Genomic DNA, 24,134 nt, shown 5'->3' on the forward strand with positions numbered 1-24,134 from the left:
TGAAAAATTAAATCTTTTGTATATAAACCATTTTTCATGTTTAAATAACTCATTTGCATCCAAAGCAGAAGGAGTGAACAAGAGAACAGTCGGGTTGGAAGCAAAGAGCAAAACTGCAGCAATTTGGGCAAGTTTCAGGGGCACGGTGCGGCGCATAGGGCTGGAACAGTGCATTAGGCTGCCCTCCACAGTGCAAAAACTACATTGGCGGCCGTCATACAGAAGGCACCGTGCGTCCGGTTTGTGGCGCGGTGCATAGAGCTGCAAGCCATTTTCACCACAAATTCATCCAAATTCTCAATTTGCTTGGTTTCCTCCAGTCCAAAGTAAGTCAAAAACTCTTCAAATTCCAATGAAAGTGTGTCTTACGATGTTTATGATGATTTAGTATAACAAATTCAAACCCTACTTCCTTGCAATTTTTGCTCAAGACATGATTGCTTAGGGGTTGTAAATTTATTTTTGTGGCCATCACTCCCTCACCTTTTTATTCCCTCACTTCTTTTCTAGTTTCATTAACCCATTTCACTATCCCCCATATCCCTAAATTCATTCACCCCTATCTCCAATTCCCATTATCCCAAACCCTAATTGTTATCCCAAAAGCCTAAAAAGTGTCCCTAAAACCCTTCAATTCCCCAAATTCTAGTCAGCAACATTCCCAAAATCCCTCTTACCCTCTCCCTTCATAGTCCCTCATACATTTTCACACACTTGGTAGCAAAGGATAAAAGACACCTAAAATCTCTTCATACTCATCTAAGAAAACTTGAACATTAGCAAACATGTAGTCTAATTCTTCCTATGAGAGGGATGATGAAATTGTCAATGATTATACCCAAGAGATTCATTTCACCATTTAGCTGAGTGTATCCTCATTCATAGGGTTGTCATCATCATGTCAAGTTTCAATGGGTCATTTTACACCTTGCTCATGCTTCAGTTGTGCCTAGGTAAGGTTCGTTTCCCTCTCCTAGGGTTTTGAAGGTAATTTCTCTTCGATGGTCAAATCATTAGCAAAACTTGTATCCTGATGTTCATACACCTTCCCCTATCCTTAATGTACCTTATTAAATGATTCCCATCACTGTTATCCCTTAAATTCCTCATTTTCCCACAAACCCTAGTTTCTTGCTACAATTTGGCAATTTTCTAGGCTAGGACTGTGTTTTGCCCTTTTAGACCCCTTCCCCTTACTAAATCTTTGAAATTCCACTTTCCAATATTTCCTAGCATCCCTCCCTACTTCCAAAAGTTTCCTCAAGAATTTAAAATCCCCTTATCTCCTTCATTTCCCTTCATTTCGACAAATCCCCTGTTCCACACATCGGGGTAGGTTTTACTCAAATGATGTTTCTGAGAAAGAAAAGATGAATTTAGAAAACTTGAGAGAGGTTTTTTTCAAAAATGGGACAGTCAAGAAAAACCTCCTTCATTTTTTACACAGGTGTCATGGTTTCAGAGAAATGTCAAAAATACAGTTGCCTCAGGAGAATTGGTGCACCTTTGAAGTGACTTTGGGTAAATCAAGATTTCTCCTAGCTTGGTTCACCAAATAACTTGCTTGATGCATCACATGATAACTAGACACAGATAGATTTCCATTGAGCTATAATGAGCTCAATTTGGGGTTAAGTAAAACCTTAAAAAATTGAGTGCAACAACACTTTCCCTTTAGGCAGCCTCATTTTGCACATTTTTACCAGTCTTGGGAGATTTGAATTTTGACAGGGCAAATGAACTCCAAATTAAAATATTCAACTTGGGTTGTAAGGTAGACTCAATAAAATTTCCAAATAGCTATTGTGCACCAAATTTGAACACCAGGAAGGGCCCCAAAATGGATCAGTAATAAGTCGTTACGCATAGAAATTTTTAACACAGGTTTTTCTTCCCAATGCGTCGCGCCACCTGGCGCTCGCTTTTGATGGGGACCTCCAAATGATTAAAAATCAGAAATTTTGGATTTTTCTTGGAAAAATATGCATGCATACCAATGACCAAGAAATTTTGATAGTTTTTGAGCCCCCAAAAAGGTCAAAAACACCCAAAAAATGACCTTACTGCCCCTATTTTGACACACAGGAAGCAGTGTTGGGAGAACTTGGTTTTGGAGGTGCAAATGGAGGCCATATTAAAAAATTCCACTTGATCTCGAAAGTAGAAAGGTAGAAATTTCCAACAAGCACATTTTGAGAAAATTTGGACAATGGGAAGGCCTCCAAAAGTGGCTGGAAACAGGAACTACGCATAAAGAAATCACCGCGATGCATAGGGGAAATTTTGCTCAGTTTGACCAAGTATACTCTATTTTTCGCCTAGTTCCTTGACAATTTGACTTTTCTCTTTCTTAATGTCAAAATTATGATGTAATTTAATGTAAATTGATAGGTATTGATGTAATTATGTCAAATTTTCACTCATGGAGGTAGATTCATCTATCAAAAACTTAGTTTGCAACTGAATGAATAAGTTCCCTTGTTTTTAGGGGCTTGTTGTTCCACTGCCTACATTTTAGTTCTTAGTTTAGAATTTGTTGGAACAACTCCTAAACTCATGAGCTCAACCCCTAGAGGCTAGGATGAGTTGTTGTTTTCCTATATCTTATGCTTTTTTAGTCATTAGCATGGTTGGACTTTTGAGAAAGCTTGGAGCTTCATTGTATACATTTTCTCAGTAATTTTGGCTAAGAAACAGACCAGGGTTTGCAGCACTCTATGGGATTCATGTGGCATGTTTATTTGATATTGTGTTTCCTTCTATAAATGTAAGTTTAGATGTGTTTTATGTATGCCCTTATCTCTCTTGCTTCTTCCTAACTAAAATAAACAAGGATAAAGGTAGAATCCATTGAAATTGCAGTGCCCTACCTAGGGTTTGCTTAGTTATTGATGTTTTTAGCTGTTTGAAGAGGATCCTTGATTTTTTCTTGCCCTCTTCAACTCCTTTCCTATCTAAATATCTCCATTTCATTCAATTTGAAGTATCAAATCACTTTTCTTCCTTGCCCCATTGAGACCTTTGCAAAACTGAGCCTCATTCCCAAGACCTAAAATTTGCCTTTCCATTTGAGCCAACAAAACATCATCAAATTCAATAAAACTCTTTTTCACAAATACCTAGCCTAAAATTAGTCTTCATTCAAGTCATCTCAAGCCTCATTGATCATTTTTGCTGAGATTGATAGGAGAGAGCCCTCTCCCGACCTGGTAGGGCGAGCTATGAGGTTAAGATTGGTTTGATGTTACCTTAGATCTTACCTTTCTCACCCTGAGGTAGATTTAGGCCCTAACAGATGTCATCTTCCACTGCTTGAACCTTATAATTTTCTCTTAAATATGATGTGATGGATGGCGGATGATATCCATAAAGTGCCGTAGTATGGGAGGAAGTGTTATACCACCATTCAGTGAGATGCAACCATTTGACTCATTGTGTCTGTTTATCAGATAGAAAGCAGCGAAGATATCCTTCCAAATAGTTTTTCATTGTCTCGGTTTTCCCATCAGATTGAGGGTGATAAGATGCGGTATGAGCTAACTTAGTACCCAACCAAGAAAATAGTTTCATCCAAAAATTTCCAGTGAAAATAAGATCTCTCTCACTTACAATAATCTTTGGGTTTCCATGTAGCTTTTGAATTGTTTCCATAAATGCAATAGCAACTATACTGGCTTTAAATGGATGAGATAATGCACAAAAGAGTGCATACTTGGTGTGTTTATCAACTGCCACCATGATGACACTCTTTCCTTGTGACTTGGGTAAACCTATGATAAAATCCATGGAAACCTCCTCCCAAATGTTGACCTGGAATTGATAAATGTTTTAATAGACCTGACATTTTAATTGTATCAACTTTATTTTGTTAGCAAACAAAAAATTCCACCAGAAACTTTTGAATATCAAATTTGAGGCCATCCCAACAAAAATCCTGTTATGAAACCAGCTCAAGAAAAGATAGAAAAGAGAGATCAACGCCTTAGAATTCAGCCTCTTCAAGGGGGAAACCTCCTTTACATTACATAAATGAACAATTCTTGGATGATTCAAATGACAAAACCTCCTTTCTATATATAGGAGTCTAAGGAGTCACAATATAATCCAGCCGACCTAACAATAATAATATAAAGCCACAAAAATAACAATAGATGGATTCTATGGGCACATTAATAACAATATGGGGGGCAATGGGGGCACAACAATATAAATAAGGGGTATAACTACAATAGTAATGGGTTAATCATTAGTATTATAGGGACCCAACATGCCCCTCTCCTTCAAAAAAAGTGTTGTCCTCAACACTTGAGTAGTTCTGGATATTTCTGCATAAAATTCTCATCCTCCCATGTGGAATCTTCAGCGGATAAGTTCTTCCACTTGATAAGGTACTCTGAAATTGATCGATTTCGTAGCTGTCGAGTTCTTGTTTCTATAACTGCTTCCGGTTCCAATATAATTTTTCCTTCCTCGTCAAGTTCTGGCAATATTGTTTGAACTGGGAGCTTGTCGCCTATAACCTTCTTTAAGCATGAAACATGGAAAACTGGGTGCAATCGAGAAGCTGCAGGAAGCTCCAATTTGTATGCCATAGTACCAATCTTTTGCAACACCTTGTACGAACCATAATACTTTGGTGATAATTTATTATCCTTCTTAGCTTGCTTGAGGGACATTTTCTTATATGGTTGTAGCCGTAGGAATACCCAATCACCTACATCAAAACTTCTTTCACTACGATGTTGATCTGCCTGTTGTTTCATTCTATTCTGTGCCAACACAAGGTTATCCTTCAAGAGTTGGAGGACTTGTTGTTGATGTTCGATGTGATGTTCCACTGCCTGAACCTTAGAATTTTCTCTTAAATATGATGTGATGGATGGTGGTTGATACCCATAAAGTGCCATAAATGGGGTCATTTTTGTTGCTGTATGAAAGGAAGTGTTATACCACCATTCAGCCAGAGGCAACCATTTGACCCATTGTGTCTGTTTATCAGATACAAAGCAACGAAGATATCCTTCCAAACATTTGTTTACTATCTCAGTTTACCCATCAGATTGAGGATGATAAGATGAGCTATGAGCTAACTGAGTACCAAGACGAGAAAATAATTCTCTCCAAAAATTTCCAGTGAAAATGGGATCTCTGTCACTTACAATAATCTTTGGATTTCCATGTAGCTTTTGAATTGTTTCCATAAATGTAGTAGAAACTGTACTGGCTCTAAATGGATGTGATAATGCACAAAAGTGTGCATACTTGGTAAGTCTGTCAACTACCACCATGATGACACTCTTTCCCTCAGACTTGGGTAAACCTGTGATAAAATCCATTGATACCTCCTCCCAACATTGGCTTGGAATGGATAAAGGTTGTAATAGACCTGGTGTCTTAATTGTTTCAACTTTATTTTGCTGGCAAACCAAACATTCTGCCACAAACTTTTGAATATCTGATTTAAGGCCATCCCAAAAAAATTCCTTCTTAACCCTGTGGTAAGTTTTTAAAAATCCTGAGTGCCCTCCTAAGGGAGAAGTGTGCAATTCCATAAGAATCTTTTGTTTTAGCTGGGAATTCTTACAGAGGTATAAGCGATCTTTGTACCATAACGAATCATTTTTCCAGCTAAATGTATCAGACGTACTGGAATCTTGTTGTAGCTTTCGAATAAGAGCCCACACTTCTTCGTCATTCTTCCATTCCTCCCTTGCTTCATTTATCCAATCTGGTTGGATGATAGAAATAGCGCACAACAATGCTTCCACATCCTCATCCTTTCTTGAGAGTGCATCTGCCACCACATTTTGCTTCCCTTTTTTGTAGATGATTTCAAAGTCATAACCCAACATCTTTGTGACCCACTTTTGTTGCTCTTCAGAGGATAATCTTTGTTCTAAAAAGTATTTAAGGCTATCATGATCCGTTTTTACCTTGAAGTGTCTTCCCATTAGGTAGGGTCGCCATTTCTTAAGTGCATGGAGTATTGCCAACATTTCCTTCTCATAAATAGCTTTTCTTAGAAACTTTCCCTTGATTGGACGACTTTCAAAAGCAATGGGTCTTTCATCTTGCATTAGAACAGCACCAATTCCATTTCCTGAAGCATCACATTCCACAATAAAGGTTTTTGTGAAGTTCGGTGTAGCTAAGACCGGTGCTTGGCACATTGCCTCTTTAAGATGTTCAAAGGCCTTTGTTGCTTCTGGAGTCCATGAAAATGCATCTTTCTTCAATAATGTCGTTAGAGGTGCTGCTATTCTCCCATAATTCTTAACAAACTTGCGATAATACCCTGTCAACCCAAGAAATCCGCGCAAATGCTTTATGGATGTGGGGATTTTCCATTCCTTAATGGCTTTAATTTTGCTAGGGTCTACCTTAACTCCTTCATGAGATACAATATGACCCAAATATTCCACCTCCTGGACTCCAAAAAAACATTTGGATCTTTTGGCATATAATTGTTTCTCCTCTAATAGTTGTAGCACCCTGTCAACATGTTCAACATGATCCTTCCAAGACTTGCTGTAGATAAGTATATCATCAAAAAATACTAACACAAATTTTCTAAGGAATGGTTTGAAAATTGAATTCATCAAACCTTGAAATGTTGAAGGTGCATTGGTAAGGCCAAAAGGCATGACCAAAAATTCATAATGACCCTCATGAGTTCTAAATGCCGTTTTCGGAATGTCTTCAATCTTCATTCTAATTTGATGATATCCTGAACGAAGATCCAACTTGGTGAAGTAAATTGATCCATGCAATTCATCCAGTAATTCATCAATGATAGGAATGGGGAACTTATCTTTAATAGTGAGCTTGTTGAGCTCCCTATAATCCGGACACATGCACCATGATCCATCCTTCTTGTGCACCAATACTACTGGAGCAGAGAAAGAACTTTGACTCGGTTGAATTATACCAGCCTCTAGCATTTCTGCAACCATACGTTCAATTTCACTTTTTGGACATAGGGATATCTGTACGGCCTGATGTTTGGAGGAACACTTCCTGGAATCAGATGAATAGCATGATCATGATCACGCATAGGTGGGAGACCTTTGGGAGTCTCAAATACCTTGGAATGATTGTCCAGGACTTTTTGGAGATCTGGAGAAATAGATGATTCCAATGTGGAAACATCTAGCGAACATAATTGTGCAATTACACCTCTTTGCTCCTTTTTTAGAAGCTTTGTCATGCCATTAGAGCTGATTATCTTTCCTGGTTTCCCTGCAATACCCCTTAATTCAACTTCCTTTCCTTCCACAGAAAATTTCATGAAAAGTTCTTGAAAATTAAAAGCTATTGTACCCAAGGATTGTAGCCATTGGACTCCTAGTACAACATCAGCACCTCCCATTGGAATGGAAAGCATTGGGCTAGTCAATACATATTCTCCCATGGATAGCTTGATATTATGGCACTTTCCAGAACAATTTATTGTTCCTCCATTTGCAATCATCACTTGACACTCTGGTGCTGGATATAGGAAGCAATTCAATTCTTTTGCTACCCTACAATGAATAAAATTGTGGGTGCTTCCTGAATCAATCAACACTATTACCTTTTTCTTCTTGATTTGTCCTTCTATCTTGATGGTTTGAGGAGTGGTAATTCCCGCCAATGCATTACAAGATATGGTCAGATTTATTTGTTCTTCATCTAGGCTTTGTTCCTGGAATATATCCTCTTCTTTGGACCTTTCTTGCTCCTTTTCTTCTTCCTCTTCACAATCTATGTAGAATAATTTTTTCTCAGCACACTTATGACCTTTTGTGTATTTGCTATCACAATTGTAACAAAGCCCTTTTGCTCTTTTTTCTTCCAATTGTTGTGGTGTCAACCTTGTAGGTTGTGGAAGACTATGGGCAACAACACTTCCGTCTTTATAGTTGTGAATGGTATGCTTCCTAGTTGCCATAATTTTGCTTTCCATTTTTCTTGCTAACCTGAATGCCTTCTCTAATGAATCAGTTTCCCAAAGGCGCACATCATGTTGGATATTATCCTTTAAAGACCCTATGAACACATCAATCCTATGTCCTCTGGAATATCTTTTACCCTTATGTTCAATTTTTGGAACTCCTCAATGTGCTCCATTATTGAACCCTTTTGTTTGAGACTTATCAATTGGCTAAAAAAAGTGTTGCTTTTTGTATCCTCATAATGTGCTATCAATTCTTCCGTAAAAATTGCCCAAGTGATAAATTGTTTACGAAAACAAAGCCATTGATACCATACAAACTGATTTGGTTCCAAATATAAAGTTGCCATACGTACCTTTTGTGTGTTTTGCACATTATTGAGATCGAAGAATTGCTCCATCTGTAATATCCATGTGGCGGGATCCTTGCCATCAAACTTCCTCATATCAATTTTTGGAACATGGTGAGTCTTCGATCCAACATTAGAGTCTATGGAATCATGATTAACATTTCTTTTGTTCTCATCATGAGTTTCCTTTAGTACTCTTTCACCCTTAGTGACCATTTCTTGTAGCAACTTATTCATATTTATCTTCAATTCTTCCATCTTATCATCCATGCCATCAATTTTACCATCCATGCCATTCACCTTAGCTTCCATGCCATCCATCTTAGCTTCCATGCCATCCATCTTAGCTTCCATGCCCTTTATCTTAGATTCCACGCCATTTATCTTAGCATCTGTTAGCTTTTGTGAGCGTGACATTTGTTGCACTTGTTCTTGTAATTTTGATATATCATGTAGCATTTCTTCCTCTTTTTCATGAGTCATGCTAGAGCTTTCAGGTTCCTTACTAGGTGTTTGCATTTTCTTTCCTCGGGGCATCAGTTACCGATAATAATGCTTTACTATGCCCTTTGAATTCCTTCAAACCAAGCTTATGCAAAAACTTAAAAAAAAACTACACACCTTTTTTTCTTTGTAGAAGCCTGATATTGAATCTGATGTATCTCTGTAATTTCGAACCATCCAGTTCTGAAATTTTGACTTGTAGTAGCCTTCTATGTCCTCTTTCCAATGCCACTAGTCTGATCCAAATTGTATTCTCCAAGAAAGAGTTATGGACAATCTCCCGCAGTGACCTGATTATAGACTAGTTCAGTAGAGCACACTTGTACGAAGTTCCACGTGTCACTGTTTCAACCTTTGACACTAAAAAATATATAAAATAAAACTAAAGTCCGTCCTCTTTCTGTAACTTGTTACGAAATTTCAATCCGATGCTCAGAAAGAAAGTTATGATGATTTTCCCCAGGTCACCTGTTTTGCTTGTAATTCAGGAGTCTGCAAAAAGACCAACTTCCTCAGATCATATCTCCGAAAATATCGTGCGAAAAGCTCTGAAATTCGGACCCAAGGTTCAGCGCGCTTTCTTCTCAAATGGGTTTTTTTTGAGACTTCTGAAACGTCACAGAAAAAAAGTTATAGCGAAAATTCCATGATGACCTGTTTGGAGCAGCGAAACCCTAGAATCCAAAGCTCTGATACCAAATGTTATGAAACCAGCTCAAGAAAAGATAGAAAAGAGAGATCAACGCCTTAGAATTCAGCCTCCTCGAGGGGGCAACCTCCTTTATATTACATAAATGAATAATTCTTGGATGATTCAAATGACAAAACCTCCTTTCTATATATAGGAGTCTAAGGAGTCACAATATAATCCAGCCGACCTAACAATAATAATATAAAGCCACAAAAATAACAATAGAGGGATTCTATGGGCACATTAATAACAATATGGGGGGCAATGGGGGCACAACAATATAAATAAGGGGTATAACTACAATAGTAATGGGGTAATCACTAGTATTATAGGGACCCAACAAATCCTCTTAACACTGTGGTAAGTTTTTAAAAATCCTCAATGCCCTCCTAAGGGAGATGTGTGTAATTCCCTAAGAATCTTTTTTCTTAGTTGGGAATTCTTAAAGAGGTATAAGCAATCTGTGTATCATAACGAATGGTTTTTCCATCTAAATGTATCAGATGTACTGGGAGCTTGCTGCAACGTTTGAATTACATCCCACACTTGTTCATCATTCTTCCATTCAACCCTTTATTTGTTTATCCAATCTAGTTGGGTAATATAAATGGCACAAAGAAATGCTTCCACATCCTAATCCTTTCTTGAGAGTGCATGTGCAAAAACATTTGGTTTCCCTTTTTTGTAGATGATTTCAATGTCATAACCCAACATCTTTGTGACCTATTTTAACTCCAACAACATATTTTTCATAATTCCAACAATCTCCCCCTTTGGACTTGATGGCAACCACTTTGGTGTCTGCTCACCACCATCTCTAGATACTTGTAAACACATATGTAGATATGCCATTTCACCAAAAATTCTCCAAACCTCGAACTTCTCTCCCCCTTTGACATCAAGGGTAACTGGCTGACCAATGTTGAATGAAGGCTTCTCTCCCTTTGTATATCTGATCTACTATGTATGAGCACTAAATACTGACCATGCTCCCGCTAAGCACATGTTGAATTTTCTGAAGATATACAAAGAAGTACATGACACTATGAATCAACCAGACATGACCTTTCCCATCACCAATGACTCATGTTTACATTGATTACCGAACACAATGGGGTTACATATTTGACTCAACATTATATCATATGCCCAAAATGATGGGATTACATGACTTGACCATAATAGTCCATACATGACTGAATTTTACTATGATTTATAACATTGCTGTTTACATGACCTTTCAATGGAATTTATAACCAATTACAAAGACCTCAATAACACTTTATAGTCATCCACAATCATCATACACCATATATGATCTCTACCATAAACATCTTTCAACAAAAAGATGCACATTTTCATCATCAATTTGAAAGGTAAGACAATGTAGCCTTAATATCATCGACCTGTGACCAAGTATGCATCATCAACAATGTAAGATTGTTCATAGAGATCTGCTATCAACTCATTCTCTTGACCTCATCAAGGTCAACTTCCTCTTTCCCTTAGGAGGAAGAACCTCAATCCATGTTCATCAAAGGCATATGGATATTTTGTAGCATAGCAACATATCCCTTCATGCATCTATCAATGTATGTGGGAACCAAGCATATCACGATAGCAAAAAATAATGCCATTCCTCAACATCATCAATATGTGACTAAATATGTTAGGTATCCAGGTACCATTTAGCAGATGTAGCATTACTATATTAATAACCACATATTGATGAAAACCTACAGTAACATCATTCTCTTGGCCCCTTTTCTTCATGCAAGAAGAACTATCAGACTAATACAATTTCATCGGCATCTAACTTATGTAATCATCCATAACATCCTTATCTGTAATTCACCGATCAATGTTATCCCATGACACAGAGAGAGTAGTATGTTTCTAGCTTCTCATCAATGGGAAAATTTATTAATAGAAAACCATGATCTGAACATCATTTATCAAACTTTGTTAGTAACCCCTCTCCTTGATAACATCAAGATCGGAAATCCTCAAACAATATACCATGTGCGGTATATTATGTACATGTGAGACCCAAGGACTATAGATATCATCATCCATAAATGTACCTTATGCAACTTATGGATGTTTGAAGGCATAATGAAAACAACATAAAAGTAATGAGTGACACTAATCATTATAAAATAATGAGGTTGTAGAATCAAGCCTTTTTTATCTCCTTCAACTTATAAAGGTAAACATGTGAGAAACATAATATATCTATCATATGAATCATTAGAAGAATATTCTATCATCATAAATCTGATTAGTAATATCATAAAAACTATGTGGCTCAAGTCATGATCTCATCATAGGCAACCCATGATAGCAACATAGCATGAAACAACATATAGTGATTATTCAAAACTTCACCAACATGAGTATCTTTAGCAGCGTCATTAATATAAGCATCATTATGAAATAAGAAATTCTCAACCAATTAAAATGGAAATAATGCACTATTAGAGGCATGGAAAATTTTCCTCGTGAACCTGTGCCAATTATTTACTGTCAGTTATAATCACATCAGTAAGGTCATCAAAGCAACTTCATCAATCAGTAAATACATCTCATATTGTAGTAACTCATAAACCATTATTAGCCAATACCATTTCTAAGTTGCATCCACTCACTGTAACTAACCAAATTCAAAACCAGAAAGCCAAATAATAACTAACTCAATCATACGATAACTTCTCCCTAGGGTAGTCCTACAATTTCTTCATCGTAGAGAAACATATGTGATTGTTTGGATCTAAAATCTTGTATATACGTGATTGTCCTTCATGGGATATGTGTACAGAAAGTAAAATGTTGAATTTTCATAACCACAACTCCCCATAAGATTGTACTATACCTGTTCACTGTTACTACATCATATGTACAGTTTGTAATCAAGAATATCAAAACAACCATGGGAATCATCATTAGCATATGTATTTTCCCCCCTGATATCATACATCACTAATACTGAAGATAGAATCATCATCCTTTTCTCCTCATGAGGTCATGTACCTCACATCACTTCTGCAGTCACTATGAAATGTATTCTTTTAATAATAATGTGCTGCATTACAGATCATCTTCTTTTAATCTGAGTCTAAATCCTCCTCATTTCTGTGAGAATTCAGTTCTTTAAATAACTATAATTTGTCTGGAATTTTTTATCCTCATGCTATGACCTTCCTATTTTCGTTATCCATAACCTTGCACTTGGTTGATGTAAACACAATTATATTTCCTTTATCCGCCATTTGAACTAATAAAGTATCAACTACTCCTTTATGTTTATTAATTTTGGCTCTACCTTTTCCCATAACTTTTCTTGGAGAATTATTTCCAAGAATAACCTTGCCATATTGGTTTTTCATGAGATACTCCATCTTACTCTTATTTCGAGTCATCTAATGAGAGCATCCATTGTTTATGTACCATTCACATTCCTCTTCAAGTGAGAATAGAGCAAGAAAATACTTTATTTTTTATGCTTCTTTATCATTATAATGAGAAATGTTGGTGGATCCATCTGATGGAGGTCTTCTGACATCAATATTCTTATCTGATTGATTTTCATGTTGTTTGAGGTGATCCATAGACTTGTTCGTTCATTATTTTGCTCCATGCCAAAACTTGTTACAGGCATAACATATTATATGACCAAAGGAATCATAATATTTTTATTTCATATTGCTTCTACTGCAATCAATATCTTCGTGAACAAATATGTTGTAAGAAAAACAATATATGTTAAAGAAGACTGAGTACCTGGAAGCTAATGATATTTTTGTGAAGTGGTTATTGGACCATGATTGCAACAATCACCTTTTTCAATTGGATGCAATGTGTCCATAATTATGACACATAAAACATTCAAAATTATTGGTTAGAGGAGATAATCAATTAACATTTCTATAGGTAGAAGTAATTTTTTTTTTAAGATTCACTTTCCTTGGTTATTGATGAGGTTTCCTTCTTGTCTCTTTGTTGAGCATTTTAGGTTTTGCATTGTTACCCTTTAAATTACTTGCATCAACTTGTTAACTAGATTCTCCTTCAACAATTTCATGAAAACCAAGATTGCATTTAATGGTGGGAGCCCTTTTACTACTAACAATATTATCAAAAATCATAGTACTATCTTGAAATATCAAATATTTATATTTTTCCTCTAAATTACCTTTTAGAATGTTTACATCAACCTCCATTCTTTGATATTTCTTTTATTTTTCTTCTTCATCCCTTCTTCCCTCTTCCACTTGCTCCTTTAATTTTAGAATCTCTTCTTCCAACCCATTTTCTCATTCTTCGGATGCTTGAAGTATTTCTTCATTCTGCTATCTTACTTTTCAAGATCTGCTCCTAGAGAGACGATCTCAGCTCCAAGGCCTTCACAATATTATTTAGATTACACAATAACATTTACTGATTTAATATGATCATTGTTATCATATGCCTACAACTTATCTTTAAGATTAACAATGTTTTTCAAAGCAAAACCAAGTTTTGTTCTGAGATCAAAAATTTCTTCTTAGCTATCTTTTTTTGAGTCGGAAAGTCCATATGACATTATAAAGGTTTCTTTGTTATCATGTTTATTTCTTGACACATTGTTATGGATAGGATTACCTGGTAGTTCCCTTGACTAGGAACCTTCCTTAGGATTTTCTTCATGGATTTCTTGTATATTATCCCATACTTTCTTTGCAATTCATAATGCATAACCCTATTTAATGTTGAATCATGTATGTTATTAATGATGTCACCTAATGGCTTACTATTCTTTTGCACTTCCTCATATGATGGGGGAATTTTTGTTTAGCCATAACATACTAATTACGTAACATCACGGTTCATTATATTAGAATTCATATTTTATTTTTGTTGGTGATAATTATGATTAGTTAGAATAGGTATTCCTTCGTTGTCCATTGTTTCTAAGTTTCCTTGATCTTCCGCTTCTAGGGAAAACCTTTTTGAATTTGTTTTCTCTTTAGAATGCTTAATTTTTCTTTTACCCTTCAGTGCAAGTTCAATGATTTCACTATCATCATCACTATGATTATTGCATAGATAATGAATTAGACAACAATTAGAACAAGGGGCCATAGATGATAATTCTTCATTACGGCTTCTTCATTATTGATCAATAGAAGGAAAGGTGCTCCTAAACCTGAATTTTTGCTGACATGTGTAACTGCTATTGCATCTGAAATATCACTATCACATTTTTCTGAATCCCTCCTTCAAGCTAACTTGTTCTTTCCGATCACCTTGATGGATCTCATTCAAGCAACCAATCTTCTTTTTAAGGAACTTCTTTAATACCAATTGTTGCAAAAAATATTGAGTGGTGGGGTGAATCAATATTTTAAAAACTTTGTTAAACATTTATTTTCTAATTCATATTTCTATATGTGACTATAATGAAGTAAACATGCATATGTACACGACTATTATGCAAGAAACTAACATATATACAATTAACTAACCTTTAAGTCAATTCATCATCTATTTAAATTGAACTAGTGTATCAATATTTCATTAGGAATTTATTAAACAATAACCATGTGCAGCAAGAAAAAAATAAACCATCATACATAAGGAACACATGATCAACAATATTTTTAGGTGGAAACCCAATGTGGGAGAAAACCACCTTTTTCGTCATCTTTGTCTTCATATTTTATTATAATAAAAAATTATCACAATCTTTTACTAGTGCAGACTCATAGCAACACGTAGCCACCCACCTGTAGATGGCTAGAACCTTCTTTCATTCTCCAACACCCAATGGAAGGGGGATCCAACGCCCTGATCTCATTAACCGACACCCACCAAAAGGGAAATCCTACCCCGTGATCTAATTTACTAGCTACCATTGGGAGGAAGCTTCGACTCCCTTACTAATGGCTCCAACACTTAGTAAATGACCCAATACCATCATTTTCATCTAATATCAGATAAAAAACTGAAACCAATCACTGTATCAAATTACTGAACTAACTTAATCATCGAATTATTGAATAAACCAATTACTCGATCTCAAACAACTGAAGGAGCTAGATCATCTCAAATAACTATATACTCTACATCGGAATGTCATACCACTTATTTTCATCACATAAATGAGATCCTGTCACTACAAACCCTGGTCATCAAAACATATACGCTACTATTATGAGACATACGCACGTATATACATGCTTTATCTTTAGATAACCTGCGTACATATGTCAAAATAATGAAACCTGAAACTGAATCATTATACTACTGAAATCAATCACTGAAGCAACTATATTACTTGTCATAGATCTCTAAAGAAAATGTAGATCATCTCATAGCAACATCATTACTATTAAACATAACCAATTCAACCTCGACTAGTACTGACAAACATAGATCATCATGAAAGGCTTCATCGACAGAAATAAACAAACACAATAAGACAAATAACACATAATATACAAAAAAACCTTAACATATGTACATGACACTTATAAGGCACTTCCATGTATGTACGCATCTTTAAAGAATCATACAAGCGTACAGACCTACCCATATGTAGGAATTGATACACTACCACCCAAAATAAAATCGGTTTATGTACGCGGTCTTTCTGAAGAAAACCTACGTACATATTTGTAACTATTGAATCATACCTTTGCTACACAACAAAATATCAGTGCAACCAAAATTTAGGTAGACACTATAGAAGATACACATTGTGACATCATCATCACATATCTATCAACCCACAAGTAGATTATTCAATTTGCAGTCATTTTATATCTATAGGACCTCATCCATCATCACAATCTTAGTTGCACACTTATTTCAGATCAAGTAATTCATCAATAACCCATATCATACACACACAAAAACAATTTTATCTCCATCTTCTTATATAGTTTAGGCCTTAAACAATAACATGGGTCAAACCCTTAGTTATGTCCATATTCTTTGATGGGATCAAATATTCATTGCCACACTCATTACTATGGGCCAATACCATTGTAAATACCCTTGGTATTTAGAATACCATGCTGTGGTAATTGTACATGACTTTTCTTCACCACAACTGCATATGCATGTGAGCTCTGTTAATTGGACCCGCATATACTTCTTAAAGCATCATTTTTATCATTCCTTTATCTCTGAGCTCATATTAATTTGTTTAATATTCCTGTCACATTTGTATTACCTTGAATACTTATCCTGCTAGTATCATGTTGACATGTTTATTAACTAAGTTAGGATGACGCATTTGTCATAATTTCAACAACAACTTCAGGTATTAATTTAATTCTTGATATATTGAGAAATTTCTTTCATCTGTATAAAAAAACCTTCTCTCAACTACACTAATTTTGCTCAATCTGTTAGCCTCCTGTTGCAATAGGTTTCATATTTCATGATTGACAGTGGAAGTACCAAAAATGTTCATCTTTTCCATGCTGCAAAGCTTCCATTTTTGAAAGATTTCTCAGTTAAGGGGAAGCCAAACAGCATAAGCCTGGTTCCCCTAGGTTTAAATTTTTTGCTTTAGAATATAGAGAATGTATCTATCCAAACAGTTTAAGCTTGGCAGAGTAGCAACTAGGTAGAGAATGAAGCAGCCCAACAGCCTAACCTGGGCCCTTGGAAGAAACAAGGGTAGTTTTAGATAGGAAAGGCAGTTTAAAAGAAAAAGGCAATCGGGGTTTGCATTTCTAGGTGCACCCTTCCTGAAGTAACAAAAAATGATAGATGTATTAGGCTGGGTAGGTAGCCTGCGGTTGCAGAAAAGATCATCTTCAGTTTTGGCTTTGACAAAGAAAACTCATCTTATCAGTGGCAGAGGTAGCAAAGCAGTATTTTAATGGCAGAATTTTGGAGGCATGTCTAACTTCCCTTCATTCCCCCTAAGAACCCTCTTACTAACATTTCCCCAAAGGACCTTGGGATCTGCCCAACAAGTCCTGATTCCATTTCATTTATGTGAAACATTAAGGTAAGTGTCGGCTTTCTTAAATGAAAAGAAGCCACATTTCTTGTGTAAAAGTCATGTTTTCATCTTCTACACACTCTCTATGTCTATCATTAGTTCACAGACTTATCATCATTTCCCCTTCATTTTTCATTTCATAAACTCACATTAACTCCTAATTTTATTATGTAGCTCCCTAACTACTCCCCCATCCCCATTCACTACTAAATACTATATGAAAAACCCCAAAAACATTAAATAGCCCTCCCATAGGCATTCTAGCCATATGTTTTGGTCGGGGAAATAGAAGCCCATTTGGGGCTCCTATTAGCCCCTCTCACTCCTAACCTTGGAATTAACTTAACCTCTCGTTGGGTTAATAGCCTTTATCTAACCCCTCGCTCATCAAAAAACCCACATATGTTTACCTTTCCGTGAACATTTCCCAGAGTTAGATGTTCATATGCTTTATTGAAAATTAAACACCACTGTTTAAATCCCCGAGGCATAGCCCACAAACCCATGTTCCCAAAGTTTTTAACCCCCGCGTGCTGTATAAACCCAAAAACCCACTTTATTAATATTTTCCCCACCCGCTATATAAATAAACAAATGTACTAACGCGCGGGACCCATTCATAACCCTCCGCCACCTTGATTGTTCCGCCAACCGTTAGATCTGACCCGCCCAAGATCTACAGTGGGCGGGTCCCTAATGCACGCCAACTGCCCTAGGCTTAGCGTCCGGGAATTTGGCGGTTTTTTCGTCGTACTCCCGCCACACGTCGAGCTATCGGGTGTGGCGGAGCCCCTCCTTGCAAAACAACCCAGGCGCTAAGGCGGTGCGCCCAAAACCACTTACCACCCTCGCCTGCGTGACGTCAGTGCCACGTCTTCCCCTATGACGTCGCCTTCCGTGCTCCGCTGCCATGCCATGTTGCCGCCACCTCATACCTTTTGTACCCTTGCCCTGCCACCGTGTCTTTGCCACCATGTCCCTGCCACCATACCGCCACGTCACCTGTCCGTACATAATGACGTCATCTGCTGACGTCATCCCGCCATGTCATCCATCCGTACCCCGGGAACCGTCAATGATGTCATGCTGACGTCATCCCGAAAAAAACGCCAAAAGCACCAAATGTCAATTTTTTGCTTAAAAAAGCACGCAAAAGACCGTTACATTTCATTTTATTGGTTCATTTGAACGCTCTGGTCCCCTGTTTCATTCATTTTCTCACCCCCAAAGCTTCAGAGCGACCAACTAAGCTGTTGCGGCTGGCAATTCAAGTTCATAGCCTACTTTTGCATCAATTCGTCAACTTTCGGTGTCGTTCAAGCCAGGTATTTGCCATATTTTCCCCTTTTCGCTCCTGTGCTTGCATTTTATCTGTTGCACATACTGCGAACCTGTAAAAATTCCCCAATTTGTGACTCTGCTGCGCCTGAGACCCCGTTAAACCTACTAGAAACCCTTTACTTCAGAAAAGTCTCAGAAACCTTATGCCCATTTACACTTTTGCGGGTGAATTCTGTTTAAAGCTTGGCCCCTGCAAAAATCTCGCGGCAGCTCGGCATTTCCCCATTTTTACCCTGTTTTGTTGTCCAAATCCCTTCACTGAAACTCTAAATTGCCCTCTACTCCTCTGCGTTGTTCTTCACAGTCTCTAGCTCCAGAGAATTCACTGAAAAAAGGGAAATTGACCCAAAACTCTGCAAAATTTGTCTCTTACGGCATAGGCTCTTAGGCTCTCCAGCTACTGTTACATTTGAGTTCAGTTCGCCTGCTCCTGCTGGTTATTACAAGCAAATTTGATAGCGAGTTGTTGCATTAGTCCTCCATTCATCTCAAGCATTCAAAAGCTGCATAATGGACACTCCGTCTGCTCTGAACGTTACTCCCATCAACCCGCCAGGTAAAGAACTTGAGTCCATGCCCTTGGCCGATACAGACTATCTTATTCAAGACTTTGTTGCCAAAAGGAATCATCTACACACCTACTGCCAGCTGAGAAACAGTTTCATAAACAAATCTGACATATATGTCATATGGGAGTCCAATCTGCCTCATTATTTCCTCCCTTCTGTGAATATTTTTCCTGAGATTATTCACCTTTGTGCTGTAAATTATGAACTAAGTCAGAGGGCTGTTAATTCTTCATCTGGGGGCATACTTTTCTACACTACTCCTGACTCCATCAACCAGATGTTGAATTTCAAAAAGACCGAGACACTATTGCCCTTCTCCATAAATAACTTGCTGGAAGAGGCCTCTTGGTTCCCTGGTACAAAGATTGAGATGATTGCTAAGACATTTGCGAGGGCAGATTGCCAACCAAAGGAACCACCCCCATTTCCTCATGACCATTTCAATGAGGTGGGCCAACTGCTGGTAGATATGATATCCTATGTGTTGGGCTTCACAACAACTGAACTCGTAGAAGATACAGTGCTGGTTATATTGTCTTCTTTCAGCCAAGGAAAACCTCCTGCTGTCAAGTATAATTATGCCAGGTTCATATCAAACAAAATCCATGACCAGCTCACTAGACTAGATAGGCAGGGAATTTTCAAATATTCCTCCTATTTCTATCATTTTTTCATGTTTTATCAATCTGAAATTTTCCAATGCCCTATCAAGAAACTGGACTCAAAGGGAGAAAGGAGGTCTGTTGTCTTTTGGTCATCTGTATTTCATCAAGTCTAGCACTCTCCTTATTCATACCGTGAATTCATTGACCAGTTTGTCTACCTGATCTCCTGCCTCCTAATGAAGGTTCCTCCTCCCAGAATAACCTATGAAATGTAAAAGATCTTACAAATGTCTAAGAATTACAAATTAGGTGATTGGTACCTATATCAGGACCATACTGTCATCAGGGTTTATGGCTGTGAGCTGTGTCCATACAGGCTCTCGAGATATGTGCCGATGAGACAGTTTGCATTAGAATACTACAGGCAGCTTATAAATTCAGATTTGACTCACTTCCACAGCACCAAGAAGAAGGCACAACTAAAATTCAAAGACCACTTAGGCCCCTTCATCATGAATAAGAAGGATGGTTGGCAAGAGGCTGACATGATACTCAAGGATCAATTTAAATTGAAAAGGAGTTTCTGGTGGGTCCCTTATGACCCACTTGGCTTCATTAGTGCCAGAAGGGTCAAATATAGGTAAACACCCTATGACCACTGCAAATAACCAGACATTGAAAAATATGCTAATCAAGATGCATGGGCACATGGAACTTTAGTTGAAGAACTTACCCAGGAAGAAATTTTGGAGCAAACTGCTGAGGATCTTGAAAAGACTCTTGACGTGGATTCTGATGACCAGGTATATTTCAGGCTACCATACCAGGTTGAAGAGCGCACTTCTACAACTGCAGCTTCACAAGCTGCCCAAGGAGCTTCTACATCAGCAACAGGTATAGCCAAAGGGAAGGAGCCGATGGAGACATAGCAAATGGTCACAGAATAGCTTGTCAGTTGAATGGAACAAATTCAATGGAAAATCCCTCCTCAATAAACAGAGGCACTACAAGTGCCACCTTTGCAAACTCTTGCCCATGAGGAAAGGGGCAGGAAGCGAGACCGACAAGATTCCACACCTGCTAGTGGGTCTGTGCAGCAACCTGAATCAAAGAGACAAAGGGTTGATTCTCCGGTTGAGGAAGAGGTTAGTGAAGAGATCGTGGAAAGCCCGAGAAGGGAAACAAGCCTGCATACACCAACAAGCTCTTTTCAGCGAGAAAAAGATAGACAACAAGGCATGGAGGTGTCTTCCTCCACGCAAAAAGGCAAGAAACTAGCCAGCACCAAGGCCAACTTGAAAGCAATCAAAGCTCAAAATGAGCTACTAAGAGTGCAATTGTATAAGCAATTCCTGAAGGCAACACCTGCCAAACAAGAAATATTGATGGCAGCATTTGATATCAAACAAGAAAAGAAGATTCTCAACCATTTCAAACCCAAGGTTCAACAGCCACAATCGGCCGCGGATTTTGTTAAAACGAGGTTGGAGGTCCTGGCCAAGGACATCCACCCAATGGACCAAATAGAATTACACAAGCAGACAGCCGAAATGCTTTATGCTACACTTGCTGAAAAGGCCACATTGGCCCATGAGTTGAATGAGTCATTGAAGAATACCAACACTCAGCTGGATTTTGAAAGATTGTCCTCCACAGCCAAGGATAATAGAATCAAAACATTGGAGGAGATTATTGTGGACTTGGGACATGATCCCAAAGATCCTAAGGGTGTGAGGACCCTTATGAAAAAGAAAGATGATGACATTGCCGCACTGAAGAAAAGATTGAGGTTGCTTCCTACTGAGCATCCTCAAACAGAAGAACTGCAGAAGGAAAAAGAAGCTGAGGATCAATTGGATTTGATGATGAAGTTGAACCAGAGAGTAATCGATTTGGAAGGGGAGTTGGAGAAAGCACTGCAAGGAAAGCAGGGAGAGTCGGCCTCCCAGCCACCTCAAACAGCTCCAACTGTTGCCACTATTCCACCTATACAAGCAGCAGTGCCACCCCTAATTATTCCAGCAACCACCACAGCCACAGAAGCTACAACATCAACAACAACAACACCTGAAGCAAGCATGAGCGTGGATGATTTGGCAGAAGCTGTCAATAAACTTAAACTTCAGGAAACAGAAATAAAGGAAACCAAGGAAAAGCTGGCCAAGCTGGAAGAAAAATATGATAAGTCTAAAATAACAGTGGCCGAGCAAACAAGGGAAATTAAGGCCCTGAAGGACAGAATTAAGACCTTGGAAAAAGAGTTGTCATTGGACAAGACTTTGGCTGAAATAAAGAAGATCCTGTGGGCCAAAATAAATCAGTCAATCACTGGCCAATGGAGGTCAATTCAGGCCATGTACGAACAAGTAGAACTGCTTGGCCGTGCTAAAACTGAAATTCAGAGAGCTAAGACAGGATTAGGAAACATGCCTGAGCAGGCTAACAGAATGATCAATTTTCTGAATCATCAAACTAGGGAAGAGCTGGCAGCACTCCATATCATGAGCAGAACTGATGCCATATTGACAGCAAAGAGTGTGCTCACACTAAGAGGCTTTGTACAAACTATGGAAGCAAGATGTCGGGATATACAAAGGGACGTAGACAATTTCGACGTAAAGTTTGCAACACTACAAACTAGAGGATTTCCCAACCTGCTGACCCGTGCTGGAAAGTTATTAACATGTGACCAATATGCTACCTGGCTCAATAATTTTGTCAATAATCAGCTTACTGCTGCATCCAGTTCTACAACAGAGGCAGGGCCGCCTACAGGACAGACACTCTACAACAGGCTTGAAAGCTTATTTTACTTGGAGCATGAAGTCAATCATCTGTTTGAAATGCCGCCGAGTTATTACAAGTACACAGAGGCCGACGAAACACTTGTCAAAATACAAAGGCATCAGTGGCCTTCTGAGAATTGGTGGCAGGAAATGCTGGCCGTATTGCCTAGGTGATTTCGGTTTTTGCCTCTTTTTTGTTCATTTCAAAATCTATGCCAGCTACAGGTCAGCAAGAAGCACAGGATAAGGTGCCGAATTCACCGGACAAAGCAATTAAGGAACGCGCAGGACCAGTGGGAGCAGTTACAAGGCAAAAACGCTGAGATGGCAAACCTAAGAGCTCGGATTTCTGAGAATCCAGCCCAGCGGACTCAAAAGTCAACATTTACTGCCAGAAGAGAACAACTGTTGCATTTGTATTTATTTCAGCATTTACTTTTCGTTAACCACTCCTTAAGTGTTGGTAGAGAAGTTATCAGCTATTAACTTCTCGTCTAGATATTTTTGTATTCAATATTTTATAAATACCCCCCTCTGCATCGTTAAAAGGGTTGGTTGGCTTATGTATTCCAGGAGAGACTCGCACTGCATACCTGTTATTTTCTATAATCAAGGACTGCTGAAAGCTTGGAGGAATGGCTATCTGCACTGTGTTTAAATGGTTTAAAGACGTGAATATGGAATTCTTGCACTGCTGTATGAAACAATAAGTGTTCCTTATCTCTGTCATTTCCATTTCATATATGCACAAATCACAGAAAGAAAGATTGGTTTAGAATTTGCATATCTGCACTCTATGCTCAGTTTTTGTGGTTTCTTAATGTTTTCCTCTTGATTTAGGCATGAATATGAATTCATGTTTAACCTATTTCGCATATGAATGACTGTTAACTAGGAATTCTTAATTGCTCCTAGGCAGAGCTCATTCATCTTCCTTCTGCTAACCTGTTTGGGAGATTCTTTGTTGCCTCTCATTCCTTAGCTCTCTTTCCATCCTTTAGCTTGAAAAATTGTTTCGTATCCTTTAGCTTGAAAATGCGCCAGCGGTCCTACTCTTTGACTCCACGCCCAATGGTTTGAAACTTCCAGAATATGCCTTGCCTCTCTGCCTGAAAGTATTCTCCTTCCCACCAAAATCAAAAAAAAAAAAAAAAACCCTGAATTCAATAACTAGCCTAAGATCATTTTCAACAAAGCTAAATCCCAAGGAGAGAGCCCTCTCTAATTGCAGGTGGGCTAGAACCTGCAGTCCAAAGTTTGTTTGTGGTTACCTCGGTCATATCCTTTCAGGAGCTTAAGGACAACCTGAGTGATAACATAATGGCGACCATACTGGGGATCATCCTCAGATAACAA

The sequence above is a fragment of the Pinus tabuliformis genome, chromosome 6 (genome assembly GCF_031772625.1).
Source record: "Pinus tabuliformis cultivar Carrire ecotype Pingquan chromosome 6, CPIR1, whole genome shotgun sequence".
Classification (NCBI taxonomy): Eukaryota; Viridiplantae; Streptophyta; class Pinopsida; order Pinales; family Pinaceae; genus Pinus; species Pinus tabuliformis.